Source organism: Haematobia irritans, chromosome 2 (assembly GCF_050003625.1).
Source record: "Haematobia irritans isolate KBUSLIRL chromosome 2, ASM5000362v1, whole genome shotgun sequence".
NCBI classification, from domain to species: domain Eukaryota; kingdom Metazoa; phylum Arthropoda; class Insecta; order Diptera; family Muscidae; genus Haematobia; species Haematobia irritans.
In genome coordinates this window covers 601452-628019 of record NC_134398.1, presented here as the reverse complement: position 1 = coordinate 628019, position 26568 = coordinate 601452, and the positions used below count along the sequence as shown (strand labels likewise).

At 35.3% G+C, this 26568-nt stretch overlaps 1 protein-coding gene across 16 annotated transcripts in view; it reads right to left on the bottom strand.

The window, feature by feature from the left end:
• Positions 1–26568, bottom strand: part of B4 (imaginal disc development protein B4) — a 350112-nt gene that overhangs the window by 253521 nt on the left and 70023 nt on the right. For 14 of the 16 annotated variants that reach the window (XM_075293008.1, XM_075293015.1, XM_075293006.1 and 11 more), the window contains exon 3: positions 24466–24494. The exons of the other annotated variants lie outside the window; for them this stretch is intronic. The gene's annotated coding sequence lies outside the window, so the exon portion shown is untranslated. The remainder of the gene's footprint in view (positions 1–24465; positions 24495–26568) is intronic. 16 annotated transcript variants of the gene reach the window in all.

The window sequence follows — 26568 nt, the reverse complement described above, 5'->3', positions numbered from 1 at the left end:
ATTCCTTGCTGGCAAGCGTTTTACCTCAAATGAAGATGCAATTGCAGTTGTAAACCAATATTTTGAAGACCTTGAGGAAAACTATTTTAATCAAGGGATAGAATTGCTAGAAAAGCGTTGGACTAAGTGTATTGAAGTTTCAGAAGATTATATTGAAAAATAAAGATATTTTTGAAAAACTAACTATTCTCTTTCATTGATAGGCTAAGAAGTTTCCGAACCGCCCTCGTACATGTTACTTTTATAACACAAAGTTAATTGTGCTTCAGTATAGTAATATTTAGTCCATATGCGTCTATTTTCTGGATTCTTGAACTTTAAATTCATTTTTGGGAAGTAGACCAACTTTCAGGCTCAATTTTATTTTTAACAAATTAAAAAAAGTATTACTATTCAAATCTAGAAACTCGTAATACACAAGGTTTGTTTTTTTTATTCGTTTTATTATTTGTTTAGTACGCGTTCTACCATAACCACGAGTTAGCCAACTAGCCACTTGACCACCACAGAAATTTTCGCTTTGCTTTCGTACATGATGAGGGGATCATTTGAGCAAGTGTGTCCGATTGGTTTGGGGGTACATACGTAAGTAAATTCACCGCTTTTTGCGGTCATGACTCGAAAGTGTGAATATAAAATAATGGATTTGAAAACTTTTTTTAGCTCTGAGTTTCAATTGTGTTGGATGGCAAAGTTATTGCTGCTATTGTTGTATTTATTCGTTATTCTTGAGAGCCATAAATTTGTGGTGATTTTCTTTATGGTCGACACAAAAGCAACAGTTTGACGTTGTAGGCCAAGCCAACTACTAAAGCCAGAGAAACGCGTCTGACACTTTTAAAATAAAGTCGATGACTTGTACTCACAACATTCATAAAAATTTAAAGAAAGGTTCACTGAAACCAGGGGGAAAAGATACACCAACTCGCATATGCATATCTTTTTCTAACATATGGTTGTGTATTAAGGTGGGGCCTCCAAAATCCACGTTATAAGCTTTCATAAACATTAAAGTTTGAAACTTTAGAACGGATGCAATTTTATTTCACTTTAAACTTCAACAAAAGTGAACCTGACAAGATAAAATACGTTTCTAAGTTTGTAAAAGAATTTGCCAGAAGTAGCTTATAACATACGTTGAATTATGAAGTTTTCGCCCAAAAAGATCTATCTTTCAAATAAAAATCTGTAATCCCATCTTTTTTCATTTGGCCACAGTGGTCACTTTTCTCTCTGCTTCGTATATCCAACATTACTGCGATTCGAAAGATTTCTTGCAAAAGGTTTTTATTTCAGTCGAAAGCTATCGTTTCATATTATCTTTGGTTCATATTTGACTTTTTCTATCTCTTGTCGTTTGGCCAATTTATGCCAATTACTATGGAAGATTATATCGCAAAAAATTGTTGTATATAACTAAATTTTTCACATGTACGTGAAGATGATACGCATTTATTTTGCCTTACATAGTTTATATGGATGGACCTAGTTCATTGGACTTAATCACTTAAAGAAACTGCGGCCAAATCTGCCCAAACACTGACAAAACAAACATTGATTATTCTAACCTCGGCAGTGTTGTGAAGTTTTCCATGCAGTGATACTTCTGTTCCACCTTTTCATTGTTCCGATTTTATACGGTAATATTTTTTGGAAAATACCGAATCCTGTCAGCTTCACAAGTTCATAGCATATTTTGTTATTAGCCACCGTGGTGCAATGGTTAGCATGCCCGCCTTGCATACACAAGGTCGTGGGTTCGATTCCTGCTTCGACCGAACACCAAAAAGTTTTTCAGCGGTGGATTATCCCACCTCAGTAATGCTGGTGACATTTCTGAGGGTTTCAAAACTTCTCTAAGTGGTTTCACTGCAATGTGAAACGCCGTTCGGACTCGGCTATAAAAAGGAGGTCCCTTGTTATTGAGCTTAACATGTAATCGGGCAGCACTCAGTGATAAGAGACAAGTTCACCAATGTGGTATCACAATGGACTGAATAGTCTAAGTGAGCCTGATACATCGCGCTGCCACCTAACCTAACCTAACCTATTATTTCTTAATAAATAAGGGTGCTACTTCCTATTGCGAAAAATACACATTTTATAATACAACTCACCCTTTCATATGAGAGAAGCATATCCCTTTCGCTACTGTCATAACTCAGTATTTCTTCATTTTCTCTCCATAGTTCACTCTTCCAGCATCTTTGATATGCTTTCTTTAACCTAGATCCAAAAACATATCGAGTCTTGTGATTTTGTGATAATAAAATTGAATCAAAGTGCAGACCTATTTATGGCATTTACAAATAATTTAATTTCTTCTTTCATAGTGAAGATAGGATGCAAGGGATTCAGATGAAAAAAAAAATGGTCTCCTCATTTGATTCATTAGAGGGCTTTGTGTCAGATGATTTCAAGATAAAGCAACAATAAAGCTGCTGTAATCTGCTCTCAAGAAATGGAAGCACTGTTACGCTTTTTCTACATGCCTAAGCCTTTTTCTTGTTTTGCCTTTTCCCAGCGGGGTCTATATGGGGTGTCTTCCTCCCTATCAGTGGCGAAATGACGTGGCTTTGTATTTGGTTTACAAATCACGTAATGTGTACGCGATTCATGTTAAACGTTCAGAATGCGTAACAGAAACCATTGCCAGATAGCACGTCATCTTTAGGCCACTTTAGACGGTATGGGGTCAATACGAACGACCACAATGATTTTCCACGGAGTTCTGAATGGAGATGAGTAACAAAATGTTTAGATTGTTGTTAAGAGACCATCCCGGGGCTTGTTGTAACACTCTAAAATAATCCATAAGTTTTTGACGGTGTTTTTTCTTTGTCTTTAATAGTGAGTGGCTTATTTTCTTCCTCTCTTTTAAACGCAAAAATCCACTACTCGTTTATGCTTTACACCGCACGTAATCGTTTGCAATACTCATAATAATGCTAGCACGTTTCTGCCAAACAAAATTTACAAGAAATCGTAATGTTGCACTTCCACACAATTCCAGGGATGGTGGCTGAAAAAATACGCCTCACCATCTCGTCGCGAAAAATAAATGTACAAATTGCATTGGATGAGGTAATAGGAAAAATGGCTAACGCTTTCGCTATCGCTTCCTACTAAGTGTATTTTGGACAAATAAAAATAGTCATTACATCGATGGGGGTATTCGATGGTCGTAAAGGTATATCCCTCGATTATCGTAAATTCACATTTTGTCATCCAATTTGAGCATGTAACAGTCTCCAATAAAAACAAATAAGAATAACGTAGTTTATCTGTATATGAGGGCTTTAATCAACTCTAGTGAATAAAGTTAAGAGCACCTTTGAAGGGTGTTATTGCGACGAAAACCTTATGCGAAATTTTGATACCACACTTTGGAGATCTTTGTTTACATACAGAAACAATTAACAAATGTATTAAAGAATTATTATCTTCAAAATGTTAACACTTCAAAAAATTGATCCTTTCTGACATTAAGACTTTAATAAGACACATTTTGAAGCTTCATAGTAAACATTTAATAGAGTAGTATGTAATGGCGAACGTCTTTTCGAAATCTGGCGAACATTTTTTGAATATGTTAAAATTACAATATTTCCGTTTCCAAAAGAAAGTGGCCAATTAAAAGTATTTTTCTGTTAAATAAAGTTTCCTTAAATCGACTCGTGGGCACCCAAAACTATACTCTATCATAAATATAACTGCGTGACTTGTGCGTTAGCGGCTATTTGTCTGTTGATGACAACAACAGCTATGTAGCCCAGTGAATAGTGTGTTGGCCTACAAACTGTATGGTCCGCGGTTTGATTCCCCGTTCAGCAAAAGGTAAAATTTATAAAATCACATAATTTCTTATACATTGTGCGAAGAACTAAAGAAACTTGTGGAAATGAGAAAGATATGAGGGAAAATGCAATTAGTGAGAAAACTAAAAATAATTGAGTTAGTCTTTATGACATTGTTCTTACATCCTGTAAAAGAATCAACATTTATCACAAAAAGTATATACCTTTCTTCCAAACGAACTTCCTTAGAGCGTGCATGGTTATACATATTTATGTTTGTAGAATACACAGAAAAAAATATCACCAAAATATTTCCAATTAAAAAGTTAATTGAAGTTGCAATTTTTTTCAATTAATAAATTAATTGATACAATTAACTTTTTAATAATGATAGAAACATTAACCCCCATTTTCATAAAGTTCCGTTAGTGTTCCGTTAACTAACCAACTTTTAAACCGTATTATGGACGAAGCTGTCATCTTGGACTTATATTCCATAGGCCAGTTAGGAACTTAACTGACGAAAATTTTTCAGTTAAAGTTAACCGGAGAGAAGATATTTGCAATTTACTTTCAGCTAACTGGCAGTTAAAGCCTAACGGAGCTACATGAAAATGGCCGTAAGTTAATTAAGTCAATGATTGAAATTTTTAAAATGTTTAATTAAAAAATTAATTGATACAATTAACTTTTTAATCAAATTCGGAAGACTAATTCAGTTAAAAAAAGTGCTGATTTCTTTTACTTTTTTAATTAAAAATGTATTTCAAACAATCATTTGTTAGTCCAAATAAAAACTCTAAGCCAATCTAACTAAGTAATTAAAAATAGTTACCTTTTTTAATTAATAAATTAATTGCGTTTTGCAATCAACATCAATTAAATTTTTAATTGAATCAATTAAAAAATTAATTGAATTTTGCTGAAAAAATTAATTAATTTTTTAATCAACAATTTTTTCTATGCCCAATTAAAACTGTGATTGATACTATCATTTTCGTGATTGAAGACATTTCAATTAAAAAATTAATTGGATCAATTAATTTGGTGATTGAATCAGAGAAAAAAATTTTTGTGTGTATGGAAATTGTACTGTGTATGTTAGGTTAGGTGGCAGCCCGATGTATCAGGCTCACTTAGATTATTCAGTCCATTGTGATACCACATTGGTGAACTTGTCTCTTATCACTGAGTGCTGCCCGATTCCATGTTAAGCTCAATGACAAGGGACCTCCTTTTTATAGCCGAGTCCGAACGGCGTTCCACATTGCAGTGAAACCACTTAGAGAAGCTTTGAAACCCTCAGAAATGTCACCAGCATTACTGAGGTGGGATAATCCACCGCTGAAAAACTTTTTTCGTGGTCGGTCGCAGCAGGAATCGAACCCACAAACTTGTGTATACAAGACGGGCATGCTAACCATTGCACCACGGTGGATATGTGTATTTAATCATTGTATCATTTTAGAGTCCAGAAGGAAGCTATGCTTTTGTGAACAATCGCATGATTGTAGCTCTTTACTTTGGATGTATACACAGCTATACCATCTAGGACGTTTACTTTTTAGTAGCTAATAGTGCTTCCTAAGACTCATCTTGGTTTTAGAACACTCAATTTAGTATATATCATCTTGTATTGTTTCTACATCTTTTTCAAAGAAATGGCAGATAATCATAATGTCTCACTCCAAATCACTGATGGAGCTTTCCTTTAGTGCAGACTCTTCCAATCAGTACCATTTAGAACATTTTGTTACCATTTCATTCTAAATATGTAGTTTTAGCAATCTGCCCCCTAAAATACATCTATACTTCAAGCTTTACTCTTATGATTTGCATTACCATGGTCGTTAGAAGATGTACCCTTCTAACAAAGGGTACTTCTACTATTCGATATATTTATATGGAATAATTTTTGTTTTTGTAAATGCCGACAAAGTATTTTTGAACTGTGATATACAAGTACTATATCGTAACCTTTTTAATCAAACCTGATACAAAACGGAACATACACGAATTGTACATTTTCTTATTCCGAATTTCACTTTTTCAAGCAATCAATCAGTCAATCAATCAATCAATTCGTTTGGTATTTACTGAATGGTGCCTTTGAGTACAGTTTTCTACTAAACAGTGTCAATTACAAAAATTGCGATAGTGGCCATATGGTGAAATGCTTAACCTATAACAAACATGAAATCATACGCATTTCATGATCCTGGGGAACCTGAACTACAACAATAGGATTTCCTACAATTGGAGATAACGCTTGAAATTAGAATATTAATAGACAAAATTTATGACAAATAATTTTAACTATGAGCCCACTGTATACTCTGCAATAAATGACAAATCTTTCAAAAGTTCACATCGCTTTGGACCAAAAAAAGATCATCATAAAAAACTTATTTACATTGGAGAAAAAATGGCGAGAATAAAAGTAGATTACGGTCATTGTTGCCGAGTACGTTTTTTCTTCGCTTAGTTTTAGAATTTTGTTAGATGTAGCCGGCATTTATTGCTGTCAGATTGTATGGAATTTAAATGTTCGTACGTGTGTGCGAGTGTGTTTGCTCTCTTCATTCACCATTTGGCCAGAGGTAGTGCCAAATAAAGGTAATTATGATTTATGATGTGTTTGCTTGGTATACGAGACACATTCCTCCTAAAACCCCCATTCGCTTATGACGATGACGTTGATGGATTATTGCACAATTCTCTCATTTTGCACAAAACACACAAAAAGCAAGCATGCGATGATGGTCCACAAAATGCTAAACACGAAATGTGTGATGGTCTTCAGTACTAATGTGTTAACCACTGTGGTCGCTACATTTGCAGTTAAAATCATAAAAAATATAAACATTTTTAAATATAACCGCCATAAACACATAGGCAACTGGTGTCGGCAATAGGAGGTCCTAAAAAATGCAGATAAGGCTATGAAAAAACATGAACATATTGTTTTATAAATTATTAACTTTTGACTCTTCGCTGGTTATAGATGCATACACAGAACAATGGCGTGACCACGGAAGTGGGTCTAAGATTCTCAAATGATTTCCAACATCGTTTTGTGAATAATGAGAGTGGTTCTTCCACATATTTCATGATATTGCACGTTAAGAACTTCCCTGAATATTTCTAAAGTGAATTGTACTTGATTCTAGTATATGAAATATATTATTAGGATATTTTACAATTTAAAAATAATCAAAAATATGACAAAAGACTAAATGTAAGTTTAGAGTTTAGAGTAGAAATTCATCCCAGAAGAGGTTGGAAATCACCAACGAAACGTCGGTTGCAAATATGAGATAAAGTTTTTTACTTACATATTAAAATACCTTGAAAGCTCGTTTTGGAACTAAATCAACTTCTATACTAGTTTAATTATGTTTACTTGATGTAGATAAAATAGATTACATGGTTAACTACAGCTGAATCCGACTATGTGATACCCTACATCAATCTTAGTTCATTAATTGTATTCATCACATTTGTAATGTCTGTTAAATCGAAATATGTCTTGTATTAATATGGTATTTAATTATCTATAGGAAATATACAAGTACTATGAATCAGCAACCTATTAGGATTTATCAAAAACGAGTGTTCTATGCGTAATTTTACTATCCATTAGATTGGTTTTTTATCGGAATTTGAGACTATTTTTCGCAATGTTTAAAAAGATCGTTTAAAAACTGGTACTCTGTCTTGCGCGGACTGACGGATTAGCTAAGATTAGCTCAAGAGGTTTTTCTAACTCAAGATACTGAGAAGAATATTTATTTTAGACAACTGGATTATTTTCCTTGTAGAAAATAACAACATTTCATCCATCTATATTTATATGTTATATTGGGATGTTCTACATTTATCATTGTTTTTTTAATGCATCGAAATATTTATGGAGTACAGCTGCATAAAAACCGATCTTCAAATTTATCTTCTTAACAATATGGATGATGAAATTGAAAACGTGGATGACCACAGCGTGCCCAAGCATAGACCATAATGACCTTTCCGAGTAGCAATATATATTCATTCAGAATTCGATTTAGGCAATCATTATTTTTCATTATCATGCTCACATAAAATCAGCAATTTTTGCACAAACATGTACTAAAGTTGACTATGCCATTGTTCATAGCAATTGTTTCAGTTTTTAGATTTATGCATTAGTGATTTGCAAACAAAAAGAAGGCTACTTACAAAAAAATAATACAGAAAGATTAAGATAAGAAACAATGCACTATGTGAACAAACTGTAATCAAAGCCACACTTAATAGAGAGGAAACCTAGATTAAAAGGTCAACTCTATACTTACTCTAATGATCAACTCAACACTGGATATAGAATTTATTAGCTTACATTGTAGAGAGATTTAATGCTTTACTCCAGCAAATTTAGTCTTATTCGCGAAGAGAAAAAATCCAATATTTAGTATCGCAATTCGATCAACGAAATTGAAGAGTGGTGAAGAAACAGAAAATAAATTTGATCCCTCTCCTTTTAACGCTTCATGGATAGACAATGAAAGAAAAACTGGGAGTTCGCATCTCATTGGGATGATATCACATTGCAACATCTATGTGAAACACGTAAGAAATTGCTAAAAATCGGGTAGTTTGGACCAGTGCTGCCGCTAGTGAAAAATGGAGTGAAGTAGATTTTGGAAAGAAGTGGAGTAGATTGAATAAAATTGAAGTAGCATACATTTTTGAAAACAAAACAATAGAATTCATTTTATTATACCCTCCACCATAGGATGGGTGTATATTAACATTGTCATTCCGTTTGTAACACATCGAAATATTGTTCTAAGACCCCATAAAGTATATATATATTCCGGGTCGTGGTGAAATTCTGAGTCGATCTGAGCATGTCCGTCCGTCCGTCTGTTGAAATCACGCTAACTTCCGAACGAAAGACGCTATCGACTTGAAACTTGGCACAAGTAGTTGTTATTGATGTAGGTCGAATGGTATTGCAAATGGGCCATATCGGTCCACTTTTACGTATAGTCCCCATATAAACGGACTCCCAAATTTGGCTTGCGGGGACTCTAAGAGAAGCAAATTTCATCCGATCCAGCTGAAATTTTGTACATGGTGTATATATATGGTCTCTAACAACTATGCAAAAATTGGTCCACATCGGTTAATAATTCCATGATTAAAACCGCTATGTTCATCGTAATTAAAGGAATAGGAAAAACAATTAGGTAATATGGGGAAAATTTTAAAAATTTTAAGCAGAACAAAAAGTGAAGCAGATTTTTGGAAGAAGGAGTGACGAAGTAAATTTTGTGAAAATGAAGCAAAATACTTCGATTGAAGTAGTAGCGGCAGCACTGGTTTGGACTACATCAAAAACTCTGCACCCAACCTACTTAATTAGTGTTCTGAAGTGAACTGCTCTTCAACTTATGGACGTTGTTTATTGTAATTATGATCGATTGTATACGATAGACGAGCTGAAATTCATAAGTTTACACTGAAAAAAATGTTGTCTCGACAACAAACAAAGCCGCGTTTCTCCACATGGTGCGACATCTAACATCAGATCCAACTATATATATATAGCGGTAGATATAATCATATCCAGGATATACTCATATCAAATTAAATCTCTCAATTTTTACTCGGGCCGATTCAAATCTCACAAAAAATGATGCTGTGTGACATTTCACGATAATAAAAAACGTAATAGTAGCAAAATTGCCATTAAAGTAGTTCACCGGCAACGGTGACTCAAAGTTCTACTTCGAAATAGTGTAGAGAAAAGAAAAAAAAATCAATAAACGCATCTATACCAATACATTCCAAGGCATCGGTCAAATGAAACCACAAATGCGAGCGTGTGAATGAATTACTCTGAAAAACGGGTGAAACTGAGGTATTTGCAGATGCAGCATCAATTGCATGAAATCTTTTTCTAACATAGAACGCATGAAGCAAGCAATCCAAATGATTCCAATAGACAAACGGTCAAATAACAGCCTACGAATATGTGGCACACTAGCGAAAGCAAAAAACTGCTAAATCCATGGACAAGCCTCTGTGAAGCAACAAAACAGGGTTTGGCTCATTCATTAACATGGCGCAATGTGGAGGTCATACATTCATCTTGGATTTGATGTCCATTTTGCCTCTTTTATTCTTTGCATCGGCTATTTATGCCATTAAGTTTTTCTACGTGACCAAAGATGGAAAAATTTGCATTTTTCCATCTTTGGTCACGACTAATCAGGGCCAATGCCTAGCATTGATTAGTATCAACGGAATGCATTGGAGACCCAAACGCAAAGTGAACATTAGATGGTGGATACTTTAAAGTTTCAAAATCCTTAAATTGAAAATCAATTTCTTCTGCTAGCACCAATGACAAAACTAAAAAGTATTCTGAGAACATTGGCATGACACAGAAGAGGAAACCAAAATCGTAGTCATATATCCAGACATTTATCCCGCAGTGCATATGTGGCCGATTGCTCCACATCTCTATGGGAGATTTTCCTTTTGCGCTAATGTTTGCGATGAAGACTTCTGGCGTAGTGGAAAACTGATGTGCCCAGCAGTTAAGAAGTTTCACCCTCCATTTATACTTGCGTGCTTATTTATTCAGGACAAGTTCCCAAGCCCCATTAACAATTACAAAAATTAAATTGCAAATGATTCAAATATGCGGGGAAAATCATTGTAGTACAATTTTAGAGGATAAAGAACGATTGACAGCGATGGAAAAAATTACTTTGGGTTTAGCTTAACTCAAGTATGCCATACCACACTAAGAATTTCTGCAATGAAGCAAGTGTAAGTAAATTGAAAAAAGGCTTCATCCTGCTTTACTTCTTTCCCTGCCGTTTTTCGTTTACCTTGACAGAATATAAACTGCTTGACAATCCTTCGAATTGCTGGTTTTATTATTTTTGTCGCTATTTCACTCAATTCCTGTGCACTTTAATACGAATTGAGCTCCTCTAACTACCATGGCAGGTAGTAGAAAAAATGTCAATTGTATATTGGCTGCGAGATTGGATATGGAATCCATGGAAGCCGGAATATCAAAAAAAAAAAAAAAAACAAACTAACATTTTGAGGCACAAAAAAAGAGTATTTCTATTGACAAGTTCGGTTTTTTGGCCTCTTGACTTCAATGCTACAACTTTTTCTATGTTCTAAGGTGTCTCCACCACACCATCATCAATTGTCTGTTGGTGCGAGACGCAATGCATCGTTGTTGGGGGAGTATTCAACGATTTTTTTTTGTTCATAAGACCACCATCGTTGTCAATTGTACAAAACTCCTGTGACAGAGCGGCGCAATATTCGAATGAAAGAGCTTTTAAAAAGGACGTCAGTGGAAACGACTGTTCTGTTTGTGCTGCTTCAATTGTTGTTGGCATGACTGCAAAGGGCTGCCAAGTGGAAGAGAAGAATGGTTTCATTAACTTGAGAGAAGTTTATTGATATGAGGGAAAATCAATTCATGAAAACGAAGGATTGATACGAAGATATCTTTGGGGTCTTGTTTGAGCAATTGTTCCATTCTCCGAAAATGAGAAAGACTTATCATGAAATAAAAGATTAAAATAAAATAAATTTTGTCAGCATTTCATTCACCAAAAGATGACTCTGGGAAATTTGGTTACATTGAATTATAGCCCATCTAAAATTGAATAAAAACTTTCCGCTTGCAAAAACAAGCCGGGTACAAAACAAGAAATGGTAATAACCACAACAGCCACAAACAAAATATCGAATACAGAATAATAAACGCTTCTCCAAGAGCCTTTACAACTCCCAACAATCTGGAAAACATTTGCTATTGAGAATTTAAGCTTAGGAGGGCCGCTAGATGTGAGCTCAAGCAATATGCATGATGGTGGTAAGAGATTTCAGGTCACTTCATTGTAGGTGAAGGTAGAATGTAAAGAAGGTTGGGGGACAATAAAAAGAACCATTGAAGCTGCTGTGAGTTATTGGCGCTGTAGGAGTGGAGACTGTCGACAGAAACGATTGATGATAATGGTGATGCAGAAAAGGAATGCACTTGCCGATGGGCAGATATCTGTATATGAAAATATAAATATGAGCGATTTATTTCCATATATAAAAAACGAAATCCTATTATTGAATCAAATCACTAATTGGGGATTGATTCACCACATTACCCAAATAAATCAAGATCCGATTGGGATTAAAAGTTCAACAATTATTTTCGAATGGGATACATTTTAGCTAATTGGCTATGTAATATACGATATATGCATAAACATATTTAATATTACGAGCCCTTATTTTTTGTTTCTTTGCTATGACATCTGTGAAAAATATTTAGTATTCATAAATTCATAGAACAGACAGCATTATATTTTTTCGTCGTGTTAAAATGTCGAATTTTGTACCAGAAAGTGATGATTTGCGGAAAGCATTAATTTTTTGTTTTCATTTGAAGAATAGTGCTGCAGAGTCGCATCGAATGCTTGTTGAGGCAAATGGTGATCATGGTCTATCAGAAGCAACATGCCAGTAATGCTGGTGACATTTCTGAGGGTTTCAAAGCTTCTCTAAGTGGTTTCACTGCAATGTGGAACGCCGTTCGGACTCGGCTATAAAAAGGAGGTCCCTTGTCATTGAGCTTAACATGGAATCGGGCAGCACTCGGTGATAAGAGAGAAGTTCACCACTGTGGTATCACAAACGACTGAATAGTCTAAGTGAGCCTGATACATCGGGCTGCCACATAACCTAACCTAACCTAACATGCTAAAGATTGTTTTGAACAGTTCAGAAATAATGATTTTGATGTGAGAAATGAAGAACGTGGAAGACCACCAAAAAAGTTTGAAGACGCCGAATTGGAGGGAGATGATAAGCAAATGGCAGCAATGTTAAATGTTGCATAACAAACAATTTCTGACTGTTTAAAAGCTATGGGAAAGATCCAAAAGTGTGGAAAATGAGTGCCACATGCCCGTTATGGTATTATATTTGGCCTATATTAATTGTTTTAAACATCGCTCGTTTCGATTTATTTCGAATTTACTAAAAAAAAAATAAATTAAAAAAATTAGAAGGAGAAAGTGTGCTGGATGAATCAATTTCGTCGTTATTTATCATCATATTAATGCAGAAAAAGAGTCTTCGTTATTGCGCCCGATGAATGCCGATCAACGGTACCACCACATGGCATATTTTGTATTATTCTCAGTATCGTAGGGTATAGCAATTTTTATACCCTCCAACATAGGGGGGTATATTAACTTTGTCATTCCGTCTGTAACACATCGAAATATTGCTCTAAGATCCCATAAAGTATATATATATTCTGGGTCGTGGTGAAATTCTGAGTCGATCTGAGCATATCCGTCCGACCGTCCGTCTGTTGAATTCACGCTAACTTCCGAACGAAACAAGCTATCGACTTGAAACTTTGCACAAGTAGTTGTTATTGATGTAGGTCGGACGGTATTGCAAATGGGCCACATCGGTCCACTTTTACGTATAGCCCCCATATAAACGGACCCCCAAATTTGGCTTGCGAATCCTATAAGAGAAGCAAATTTCATCCGATCCGGCTGAAATTTGGTACATGGTGTTAGTATATGATATCTAACAACCATGCAAAAATTGGTCCACATCGGTGCACTTTTACGTATAGCCCCCATATAAACGGACCCCCAAATTTGGCTTGCGAATCCTCTAAGAGAAGCAAATTTCATCCGATCCGGCCGATCCATAATTATATATAGGCCCTATATAAACCGATCCCCAGATTTGGCCTCCGGAGCCTCTTGGAAGAGCAAAATTCATCCGATTCTGTTGAAATTTGGTACCTGAAGTTAGTATATGGTATCCAACAACAATGCAGGAATTGGTTCATATCAGTCCATAATTATATATAGCCCCCATATATAGCCATCCCCAGATTTGACCTCCGGTGCCTTTTGGAGAAGCAAAACTCATCCGATCTGGTTGAAATTTGGTACGTGGTGGTAGTATATGATATTTAACAACTATGCCAAAAGTGGTCCATATCGGTCCATAATCATATATATCCCCCATATAAACCGATCCCTAGATTTGGTTTTGGAGCCTATTGGAGGAGCAAATTTCATACGAGTCAGTTGAAATTTGGTACATTGTGCTAGTATATGGCCGTTAACAACCATGCCTAACTAGGTCCATATCGGTCTATAGTTATATATAGCCATCAGATAAATCGATCCCCAATCACACAAAAATTGGTCCATATCAAGTTCATAATTGTATATAGCCCCCATATAAGCGACCCCCATATTTCAATTCTGGCTCTCTACGTATTGTCTAATACATACCACGTATGAACTAACAATTTAGAAAACGATGTTAAGAAGTTTTAAGATACCACAACCCGATCGATTGTCGATGACAGTCTTTCGTAGAGTATGGAGCAGACAATCCAGGTTCGAGTCACGATGTATTAATAGATTAATTTGTAATGTAAATTTATGGAGTTTTCTTTTCTGATTAAGGGCTTTGCTTTCATTTTGTCTTTACAGAATGCGCATTTTAAAATGGTGCCAGCAACCTAAAAAAAATACTATCAATTCAGAGGGCAGAATTCAAAGGAGCAAACAGGGTAATCGCAGCACTCTCGTTTGTCGGCAGTGCTGAAAATGCCCGCAATTTGCCTCAATGCGTGGCACTATTTGTACAACAGGATTCGAAGCATTTTCGCACTCATGTGTTTCTTAGAAAATATCCTAAAAAGTAAATTTTCCGGGCAAAATGCAAAAAAGTGTGTTTTTTACAAGAAAAGAAAACACCGTTAGTGTAAAAACGAGAATGTGTATATTTGTATTATTATAATGATACTGTGCAGTATTAAAAAAAAAACATGTATAAAAATATTTTTCATTTTATATATAAAAACCGACAATAATAAAAAATTTTCCCATAGCTCTTGTTTTGGCCTTAAAAGTTAAATCGTACACGCATATTGTCATTTTAGCGTTGTCAGATTGACACAGTCTGTTCTCCATTTTTAAGCGTATATGCCGTTCATATTTTTTACTGTGGGCATTTTCAGATGAAAAACAGTACTGATTTTCTTGCATCTATGCTGCATATATTGGTTATAATAACGTAAACGAGTGATCGCAGATACCTACTGCTTACTTTATTTTATTTCAAATGCCGTATCTCTATGCTCATTGTGTTGAAATATTTTTTGCTAGTTCGGTTATTTTATCACAAAACTGATGTGTGATCGCACATTTACCATGCCATTCTGAGACAGAAATATATATAGTGTTAAACTTCTATGTCTTGTCTTAATACATTTTGAGGATGGCAAGACGCCATGCATCATATGTAAATTGTTCAAACTTTCCAACCTAAGTTGCGGATTTTATATGGTTGAGCTTTTAAGATTGGAAAATATAAATAGCAACCCTCCTATGTTATAATGGATTTAATTGAACAATCCAAACCGTCAATGTCTTTCCACAGAGTATACCTACATCCCATTGTGAACGAAAAGACGAAGAGTAAAAAAACATCTCTATTGTGTTTGTCACTCATTTTTTGCTTTCCCTAGTTCAAGTGGTTTGATACAATTACACATTTGCTGCATTTAATTCAACAAAACCCTCTCTCTTGTTCATCATCCTTAGCAACAGTCACCACTGCTACGACTTAGCTAAATATCAAAAGATATTAAGACTGCTTTATTTGAATCAAAATTATATTGAATACTTCTATGATGATCGTATCTTCTACCATAAATACACAAGGGTCCTCCCTACACACAGGGTCTTAAGTTAAGCTTTTTTGTCTACCATCTGTCGTCTACGGCTTTTTTTCTTGTTATTTGTGTCTGCATCTACAATTTATGTCGATCATTGAAACAAGGCTCCGAGGGCTTGCAACAATGTTGCATTCAATGTTTTTTAAATGGATTTTTGTTCTCTGTCTGATTGCCGCTGACTTGCCGTTGATCTGGGTGCAGCCACCACATTTAATTGTCCCCATCAAACCAACAGACTGGTCCACTATTGTGTAGTACTTCATTCGCTTTGACATATTGCATGGGTTTTCCTCGCACAGGATCAATTGAAATAGGCGACTATTTTGACTGAAAAAAAAACAACAACAGTGTCTTCCAAAGAGTCTGACAAATAGGGATCGGTAGATCAAATGGTCCATTATTTATTCAGAATATGAAAATAAGAGTTGGGGTACCAATGATAAAGGGGAACATGCATATAAAAGCTTGATTAAGATAAATTGTAAGACATCAGATCCACTGCTTGTCTTATACCAAGGCTTTATCATAATGTGCACCACGGTGTTACACCCAGAGAAGGAATATGATCACCTCAACCATGTTTCAAGAGCAAAATGTTATTTTTGAATGGTGACCATGTAACATGTTTGTCGCAACCATGTTATTTTCTCGGAGATTATGTGTCTGATTTCGGCAACCATATTATTTGTGGCGAGAAAGGAACATTTTTGCCATAAACATGTTACATGGTCACCATCCAAAAATAACATTTTGCTCTTGAAACATGGTTGAGGTGATCATATTCCTTCTCTGCGTGTATGTACGTTCGGGGGTATTTGAATCGCATCGGGGAAAAATTCTTAAATTTACATCAAATCTTATGGACTACAATTATGTGGCATATGTTTTGACACTTAATTGTATTTCATTCAAACCTTAGCAATATTTCTCTCAGCAAATAATCCATTTAGTATTTTTATTAAGTTGTTTACGAAATTGTCATACAATAAAATTACAAACAAAATAGGAGGATATGAAAGTCATGAAAGCCAATATCTAAAAACAAATTAAATGATTTTTATGCGACATTTATGGATGTTTGTTTCTCGGTCACAAAAACAAGTAAATACTACAATCTCGGGGAATCGGGAGTGGAGATCAATCCAAAGAATAATACATCCACATATATAGGTTTTGTGTGTGTGCGTGTGGTGGTCGTCTCTCGGTGGAGGAAGGAAGGAAGCTTTTCAATGAAAATTTCATTTAAATTCTTTGAGTACCATTTTCCGCGAAACAAAGTTTTTCTCTAAAGTCATGATAGGCGAACAGAAACAAAAAAAAGATCTCCCCGAAAACAAACCCCACCACCAAATCATCCTACATATCTCAGTGAATGAATGAGCAAGAAGAAGAAGAAGAAGAAAGCAGACAAAGTTTTAAATTAAAAGTTTATTAAAAAAACATTCAGAAATCAAACTTCATACTCAAATAACAAAACAAACAAAAAAAATACACAAAAATACAAACAATTGGAAATGATGGACTTCAAAACCATTCATTTCACTTGAAACAAAACAAAAAATGGGAACCAACAACAAGAAGCTGAACACATAAAAGGAATTACCAAACTTTACTAACGTTGAAAAATAAAGTGCAAAAATATGCAGAGGAATGATGAACCAACAGTGTCCAAGTATTTTTTTTTTTCGAATTGTTTTGACTTCATCACTCTCGTATCCCACTAAGTCCTTATAGGGTGTACTTCCACCCTGTAGATGTAGTAACATTTCAACAGTATTCCATTGAAACATCTAAAACTATGTCACTACACTCCTTAGACGGTCAGTATAGTGGAATATATTGTTTGTTAAGGCAATTAAATTTAAATTTTCCGAAAATCTGGTTTTGCGATTTACAACAATCAATAAAATTAATATTTTTAAATTTTAGACATAACTAAATTATATTCTCAAAGTATGTTTGCTTACACGAAAAAAAACGTACCGAAAAAGTTTTTTTTTTAATTCTACGAAAATTTCAAACTTTTATCACCAAAAAAATTTGTTTGTTACAAGATTTTTAGTTTGCAATAAAAAAAAATTATTTTTGTTCCAAAATTATAAGCACTGGTCATTTCTGACTTTACTATAAGTCTTCGGTAATAACCTTTGTATGCAAGGCGGGCATGTTAACCATTGCTCCACGGTGGCCACCTAAAGGTATGTTTCCGTCGAATAAAGTTTCTTTACATCGGCTCGTGGGCGCTCCAGACTATGCTCTATAAAAATAACTGCTTAAAAGTTAAGTTAAGACACAAAATCACGAGTCCCTGAAAACAATGGAAACAGTCTATAAGTTGTACACTACTATAGTCACGATTTGTTTATTTCTTGTACTTAGATCTCAAGTCGTGATCGCCTATCATATGACTTTTTCTTGATTTCTACAAAATGCCGTTCAAAGTCGTACAAAAAATTGAGATTTTGCCAATAGTGTGAACGAAGTACCAGGATAGGGAGGATGTATCGGTTTTCCACTTGAACACTTAACTTGAAACTTTCATTCCATTGGGTATCAATGGGTTAATCCAGTGCAACTACAGATAAATCATTTAATTGTTTTCGGTGTTTTTGCGTACTAAGGGTCATTAGTTCAATCCCAGTTTCGACTATATACCAAACAGTTTTTCCCATCTCAGTAACGCTGGTGACATTTCTGAGTGTGAGGGTTAATGCTTCTGTGAGTGGTTACACCGCAATTTGAAGTACCGTTCGGACTGGGCTATCAAAAGGAGGTCCCTTGTCACTAAGTTTTAACTTAAAAACGGCCAGCAGTCATTCAAAAGAGAGAAATTCACCACATGTGGTATCACAATGAACTGAACAGTCTAAGTGATCCTGAACCTAACCTAAGGTCTTGAGAGCGCTGGCTGGTTTGATATGAAAAATTTCTCCGTCCATCAAGACTACTTAATATAAGGTGCTTGCTGTAAAACCAAAACAATAACCAATGCCAGCAGACAATGCGTTTTAAATCCAAAGACTGATGGACGAAAATGCCATCACATGAGTGTAAGAAAAAAGTGGAAAAACCCCAGTTAAGCTCTATTATTTTGTATTTGGTGTTGAACCTTGGCCGTTCGTTGCCAGTGTCTGTTATCCATCAGCACTTTTCCAATAAACTATTCTTGTGCAATATCCTCTGCACCAACATGGACAAACGTCATGTCCTTCACTCAACACCAACTTTATGTGGAGAATATTTGACGAACAATTTTTGTGAATGATATTGGTAGTTGTTGTGTGAATGCGTGAGGGAACGATGTAACCGTAAAGATAGTCAAGTTGGCTATACAACTTACATTTTTAATAGAGATGAGGAGGAGAGTGCCTGGACTGGGTTTTGGTTGTTCAGTTCAATGAAAGGAAGGATATTCTTTTTGATGCTTTGATATAAATTCCATTTACACATTTAGATACAATGGATGTGAAAATATCTATATATGACGAAATCTATCACATCAAATATGTACACTATCCATGGGATGCATGGACAAAGATACACTGAGAAACATGTTGAATTTATGTTAGGTTAGGTTAGGTGGCAGCCCGATGTATCAGGCTCACTTAGACTATTCAGTCCATTGTGATACCACATTGGTGAACTTCTCTCTTATCACTGAGTGCTGCCCGATTCCATGTTAAGCTCAATGACAAGGGACATCCTATTTATAGCCGAGTCCGAACGGCGTTCCACATTGCAGTGAAACCACTTAGAGAAGCTTTGAATACACTATTGATGGCTGAGTTTTCCCAAATACCTTTGAAAAATTTATATAAAATGATATTAGCATATTACCAACAAACCAGTTTTTTCTCTACGTGTAGATTTTTATGATGCCAGAAATTCGATATGTTCTCTCCCAACGTAAAGTGTAACATTTTAAAAATTGATGATGGAAAGTTTTAAGGGACCAGCAGTTTATATTGTGTTCAGTATTGTCAATTTAAAAGAGCGTTATTTCACCATATCTTTGAATAGAAAACGTAAATGTATAATGCGGCCAAAGTATCACTGCAATAGGATTATCCCAAGGGTCTACCTATCCTAGAAGACCCCCAAAAATTCTCTATTTAAATTGGCCGTATTTAATAAATTTTGTGCGATATTCGTTTTCTTTATTCTTTATTATGGATTATGAGATTTCAAAAAAGTATTTTCTTTTCAAACGATTCGCTTAGATCCCAAAAAGAAAAGAAAACTTCTAAAATTATTGTTGAAGGTATTTTTGCTGTCACCAATAGCCTTTTATGTTAAAATACATGGGGAAGACCCAGTCCATCTTAATGTTGAATTTTGAATGTATTCTCCATGTTGTCTTCACACAATGAATAAAAACCAGAGAATGAATCAATGACAAGCTTTTTTCATTGTTATTGCTACTGCTGCTGCTGTTGGTGGTGGTGTTGCTAGTACGATTTGTGTTGCATGTTTTGTTTGTTGTTGACGTTTCATCAGCACTCGAGTTATACTCACTGCCACTGACTGACTCGATGACTGAGAGTCTGCCTGACTGACTCCTAATGTGTAGTCTGAAGAGGATGAATGGTACTTTAACATTTTTCGTGTGAATGGCTTACAACTTGTGCAGTCAATTGTCAATTTCAGTATTACGACACCATCACACCATCGCCACCACCACTATCAGCGACATCAACCCAAAGCCAGCAATGTCAATTTGGAAGGGGTGATGAAAAAATACTTTCATTCTTGAAATAAAGAGAGAAAAAAATTAGTTTTTATTTTTTGAAAGTCATACACGCTTAACCCAAGAAGTTCGACTTGGTGAGAAGGTGGAATCGACGATGGATGCAATCCACCTAGTCAGCCCGACAGTAACAATCTTCATCGAGGGATTGTGCCATCGAGGAACTAAAGCCAAACCACTTTGACATAAGACACAAAGGCACACACATACACACACACTCGCTGAAGACCTTAGAGACAGCATTAACACTTTTCCTTCCATCATAAATGTCAGCTGCCATTATTAAATGTGCCATATACGTATTCTGGCAAACTCTTCTTCTCTTGGCATTATAATACCATCATGGCATGCATGCATGCATGCATTGCTGCATGGATCCATCCATACTTAAACGATGCCATTGTTATGATAATAATGTAACTTTTATTTGTGTTCTCGGATTATAAATGGCGTACGCTTATTTTCGAATTAAGAAAACATTTTAGAAGTCATCGTTGTATGGTAAGTGACAGGAGAATCCTCCATACGGAATATTTTGTCAAAGAGCCAAAAGGTGTCGCATGAATGATAGGTGCAAAAAATATGGTTTTCTTAGATCCGCTTTAGTAGTAGAATGTTTCAAATGAGTAAGAGTGAGCTACATCCAGTATTTGCACCCTTGGTCATTCTTACATGGAGACGTCTGTTCATCTTTTTAGGCACAGAGTGAAAAACATACGGTTTTTTTAACATGGAAGCTTTGCATGAAACTGAATAGAAGGACTATTTTTTTTTTCGAATAATAAATTTCTTTAACAAGTGACAAAAACATAGTTTTCTCAAACGAATTTTTATTTTTATTTCTAAATTTTCTAAAGCTAACCTACTCTTTCTTTCCCGCTGGGTCCAAAATAATGAAAAATACGATTTGTATTTTGCAATAAAGGTGTTATTTTAAAGGTGTAAATTGTAAGAAAATAATTTTGTCCTTAATATTGTATAAATTGGGTATCCTAAAATTAAGGTTGCATACTCTTTCACATTAGGTCAATATTTTGTTTCGGTGCAGAGTACAACTATCAACTTTTAAAATTGCATAGATAACTTTTTATCGAGAACTCTAATTATACCCTGCTCCACACTGTGGAACAGGGTATTATAAGTTAGTGCATATGTTTGCAACACCCAGAAGGAGACGATATAGACACATGGTGTCTTTGGCAAAAATGCTAAGGGTGGGCTCTTGAGTCGATATAGCGATGTCCGTCTGTCCGTGAACACATTTTTGTAATCAAAGTCTAGGTCGCAGTTTTAGTCCAATCGACTTCAAATTTGGCACAAGTATGTGTTTTGGCTCAGAATAGATCCCTATTGATTTTGGAAGAAATCGGTTCAGATTTAGATATAGCTCCCATATATATCGTTCGCCCGATATGGACTTATATGGCCCCAGAAGCCAGAGTTTTAACCTAATTTGCTTAAAATTTTGCACAAGAAGAACAATTAGTACTATAGTCAAGTGTGCCAAATTTTATTGAAATCGGTTCAGATTTAGATATAGCTCCCATATATATCTTTCGCCCGATATGGACTAATACGGTCCCAGAAGCCAGAGTTTTACCCCAATTTGGTTGAAATTTTGCACAGCGTGCCAAATTTGGTTGAAATCGGTTCAGAGTTAGATATATCTCCCATATATAGCTTTCGGCCGATTTACACTCATTTGACCACAGAGGCCAATTTTTTGCTCCGATTTAGTTGAAATTTTGCACAGGGAGTAGAATTAGCATTGTTGCTATGCGTCCCAAATTTGGTTTAAATCGGTTCAGATTTAGATATAGCTCCCATATATATCTTTCGCCCGATTTACACTCATATGACCACAGGGGCCAATTTTTAACTCCGATTTAGTTGAAATTCTGCAAAGGGAGTAGAATAAGCATTGTTGCTATGCGTGCCAAATTTGGTTGAAATCGGTTCAGATTTAGATATAGCTCCTATATATATGTTTTTCTGATTTCGACAAAAATGGTCAAAATACCAACATTTTCCTTGTAAAATCGCCACTGCTTAGTCGAAAAGTTGTAAAAATGACTCCAATTTTCCTAAACTTCTAATACATGTATATCGAGCGATAAATAATAAATAAACTTTTTTGAAGTTTCCTTAAAATTGCTTCAAATTTAAACGTTTCCCATATTTTTTTACTAAAATTGTGTTCCACCCTAGTGCAGTAGCCGACTTAAGTGGTGCAGGGTATAATATAGTCGGCCCTGCCCGACTTTAGACTTTCCTTACTTGTTTTAGATTAGACTAATGCATGTCACCCAAACTAAAAAAAAAAAACTATGATCATTGAATTCAATAGAGATTAAAGGAGAGGATGAAAATACTTTCAATACCAATATTTATTCATCAAAATTGTTGTCGAATATCCCCAAAAGACTTTAGTGAAATTGAAATGTGTGTGCGTTCTTTAAAAACGAGGCAACATGAATTTAAATCATCGTTTGCAGTTCGATAACCCCGACAATGTGAAACCATTCATGAAGCGGATAAGTTGCATCCTTCGTTACCACTCTAAAGTGTTAACAACTTCCACTTGGTTAACCTCAAATATTTATGGGCACATTCGAAGGGCTTCATACCACATACAACTGGTGTGAGTGTGTGTTTGCGTGTATGTCATACCTCCATTATGGGAATATCAGAGAAAACTCTTTCAGGATTAACTGACGACTCACAGGAATAAATTATGAACATGGCATATGCCAAACGAGCTAGAAATAAACTCTGAACATTTTTTGCCCCCCATGCCACCACCCAGACCATCCTAATGGTCTTGCTTGAATGAAAGACAACATCATAATAAATTAGACTCAAAATATTTGTAAAAAAAACATACACATCTCCATACATTTTGCACAAGGATGTCTGCAGGACTCTCTGATGGTTCGTCTGCCATAGATATGTGCTAGCTAAAAACATAAAAGCCAGAAAAGGGTTTATTGTGGTAAGGTGTCATTTCAAATATGTACTCGTGCTATTGGCTAAATGCGGGTTCCTACCAACAGCATGTACATAATTCTGTCGTAACTAACCTAAACAAGTAAGAGTATAGAGAGTTCCATATAAAAAGACACCTAAAATGTACTTGCACACATATTTCATTTTCAATTGGAACATATTTCGTGCAAAATTTCATTTCTACTCATTTTGGAATTTGAAACACCACAATGGGTATTTTATATAAATCATGTACGATGGTGGTTTGATAAGTATCCGGCCTCATTGAAAGAGTATCGAAATGGCCATTTACTATTGTGCAATACGGGGTGGGGTGGTTAGTTAATATGATAGGCTTTCACCTACACCTAAACTAACCTAAGAGGTTTTTCTAGCATTTTGGATCGTATTTGGATACCAAAGTCATTAATTTAAGGGCAAAACCTTTGGAACTGGGTACATTTTTTAATGTAATAATTGATTGCGTTATGCGACTCACCTGTGGATCAACGAATTTTACACAAATTGCATCACACTATCCAACAAACCTATCCATCTTCCATTACCAAATCCCCACTGAGGCTCGTCACACCCCAACTTAGCGAACACCTCATGACACTTGTCCGCTTTTGGTACGTGGCCGATGTGCAAGTTGTAGAGCGTTCAATAACGGCAAATAGACACAGGTAGACCTCTACCAAACAAAAAAAGGAAAATTAAAAATGCTGGCCATTATCAGTTTTCCTTATGACCAATTTTTGTCATACAGGGCACTAGATCCAAGCCATACTCACATTTTCCACTTTATAAGATAAACTAAATGGGTTGGAAGAAGGTGTAAACGAAAACTTGTATGGCCGTGTCACTTAAGGCAGATCTATGAAAACATTCTTGCCTGGATTATTTGATATCTCGTTGGAAGTGAATGTGACAAAGCCATTTCGTCTGGTTGGATGGGTGGATGTGTCGTCAACGGTGTTATTTCACTCTTCACTTCACTCAACAAGGCAGGAAAAACGATGATGCCAGCAAATTGTGTGAAACACTTCAAACACAATTTCAAAACGACAAAAAAGTCTATATTCCAACCTAATTGACAAAAAACAAGACCAAGGAGATGGATTGAAACCACTTACCTTTCGAAAACATGAGACATTATTGAGGTCTGAAAGGAATAGGAAGGAAAAAAAGAAGAAATTAAACTTAAAGTCTGTTTTGTTGCAAATGAATTTTATTCGGAAAATCTACTCTCTTAAACAACTAAGACCTTTTCATAACGACCAACAAAAAAATATATGTGGCTGCTAAGCAAATAATCCCTATCTCTTTTTTCAAGCAGATTTAAACTTTTGGAAATTATTAAGCCATCCCTGCATGTATCCTCGCTGTGATTATATATGTTTGTATGTAAGAGTGTGTGTAGTTAAATAGCCTGCTATAACAAAAAAAAAGTGGGAGATAACTTTCAAAATTTATTTCCCATCTTATAAAAGAATTAGTGTCGGCAAAAATTCCCAAGACGAACAAGACCAACTTGAGCACTTTATCATCTTTATCGATTAAGTCGGCAGTTTATTTTTATTGTATCGACAAACACACACCATCGACTATATGAAATTGCAAAGACCAAGCATTTTTCAAGAGCCAGATTGGTGAATGCTACATGGTTGGGGGAAGGATATAATAAAAAATATTAAATGACATTTTATGGAAATCTGATAAGGCATGTATTTATAAGCGCAATATTGCCAAGGAAGGACGGAAGGAAGCACATCACAAAGTCCAGTGAAAGAGTGAGACCATATGGAAGGAAATCCATACATACAGACCAAAAGGACTTTTACATATACTCATATATTTGCAAATACATATAACCCACACAGCCTACACAGCATACAAGTCAAGGTTATTCACTATGCTCTTGCCATTTTCCTGTCACTTCAATTTCCGGACCAAAAAATAGATTATTGAAAAATTTAATTTTGTCCATTTAATAAATTAGTATTTTGGTCTCGCACATAATTGAACATTTTTTCAATTATTGTGGTTTTATTTATTTTTCTATTTTAACGTAATAACATGCATCGAATAAAAATGTCATTTCCGGACAAATATGCAAATTATTTGTCACGTTTACTACATCAGCAGATGGATTTTTTTACTCTACTGACGCTTGATGAGAGGTATGATCACACACACGCATGAACACATTAGCCGGAATATAACTTTAAATTTAATTCCTTCATAGAAAAATATCTGCACTCGAACTTCCCTACACCCAAAGAAAACATACTTTCCTCAGGAACGAAATTTTAGACAAACGAATTTCCCCTAAAGAATATTCTTTTAGACCAAACAAACCCAAATTTATGATATGCGATTCAACGATTGTATCTATTTCTTTTTATTTGCCTTTATAGAAATTTCTTTAGCGTCAAAAGAAAACTTTGCTTGTCTAAAACTTCGTTCTTCACAAAACAAAACTCTTCTTTCAGTGTATAATAAGTCTTCATGGGACTAGAATATAGCTTCACAATTTAGGAACACTATATTTATATTTTATTTAAAATAGTAAGCAAGAATGCCATTAAGGCACTGAAATATTACCAGCGAAGTGAGGCCAAAAATTCTATGTGCGAAGGATCACTGTATAGCCCTCACCTGTAGTACCTTTTTGAGTTTAGTAGGATAGAGTTCCCAAACTAAATCCTTTTGGAAGAACCAAGCCCATCAGTTTATACTTCAGAAGATATTAATCATCCCATCGAAGAAACCAATGTGTACTGCGCCCAGCATTCTACTGGGTATAGAACGATTCAACGATTGTATATATTTCTTTTTATTTGCCTTTGAAGAAATTTCTTTAGCGTCAAAAGAAAACTTTGTCTAAAACTTCGTTCCTCACAAAAAAAAACTCTTCTTTCAGTGTATAATAAGTCTTCATGGGACTAGAATATAGCATCACAATTTAGAAACACTATATATTTTATTTAAAATAGTAAGCAATAATTCTCGGCCGGTGCGAAATCCTAAGCAAGGGAATGCCACTAAGGCAAAAAAATATTACCAGCGAAGTGAGGCCAAAATTCTATGCGCGAAGGGCCACTGCATAGTCCTCACCTGTAGTACCTGTCAGTTTATACTTCAGAAGATATTAATCATCCCATCGAAGACACCAATGATAAGAGAAATCAGGGGTATTGTGTACTGCATCCAGCATTCTACTTGGTATAGAACAA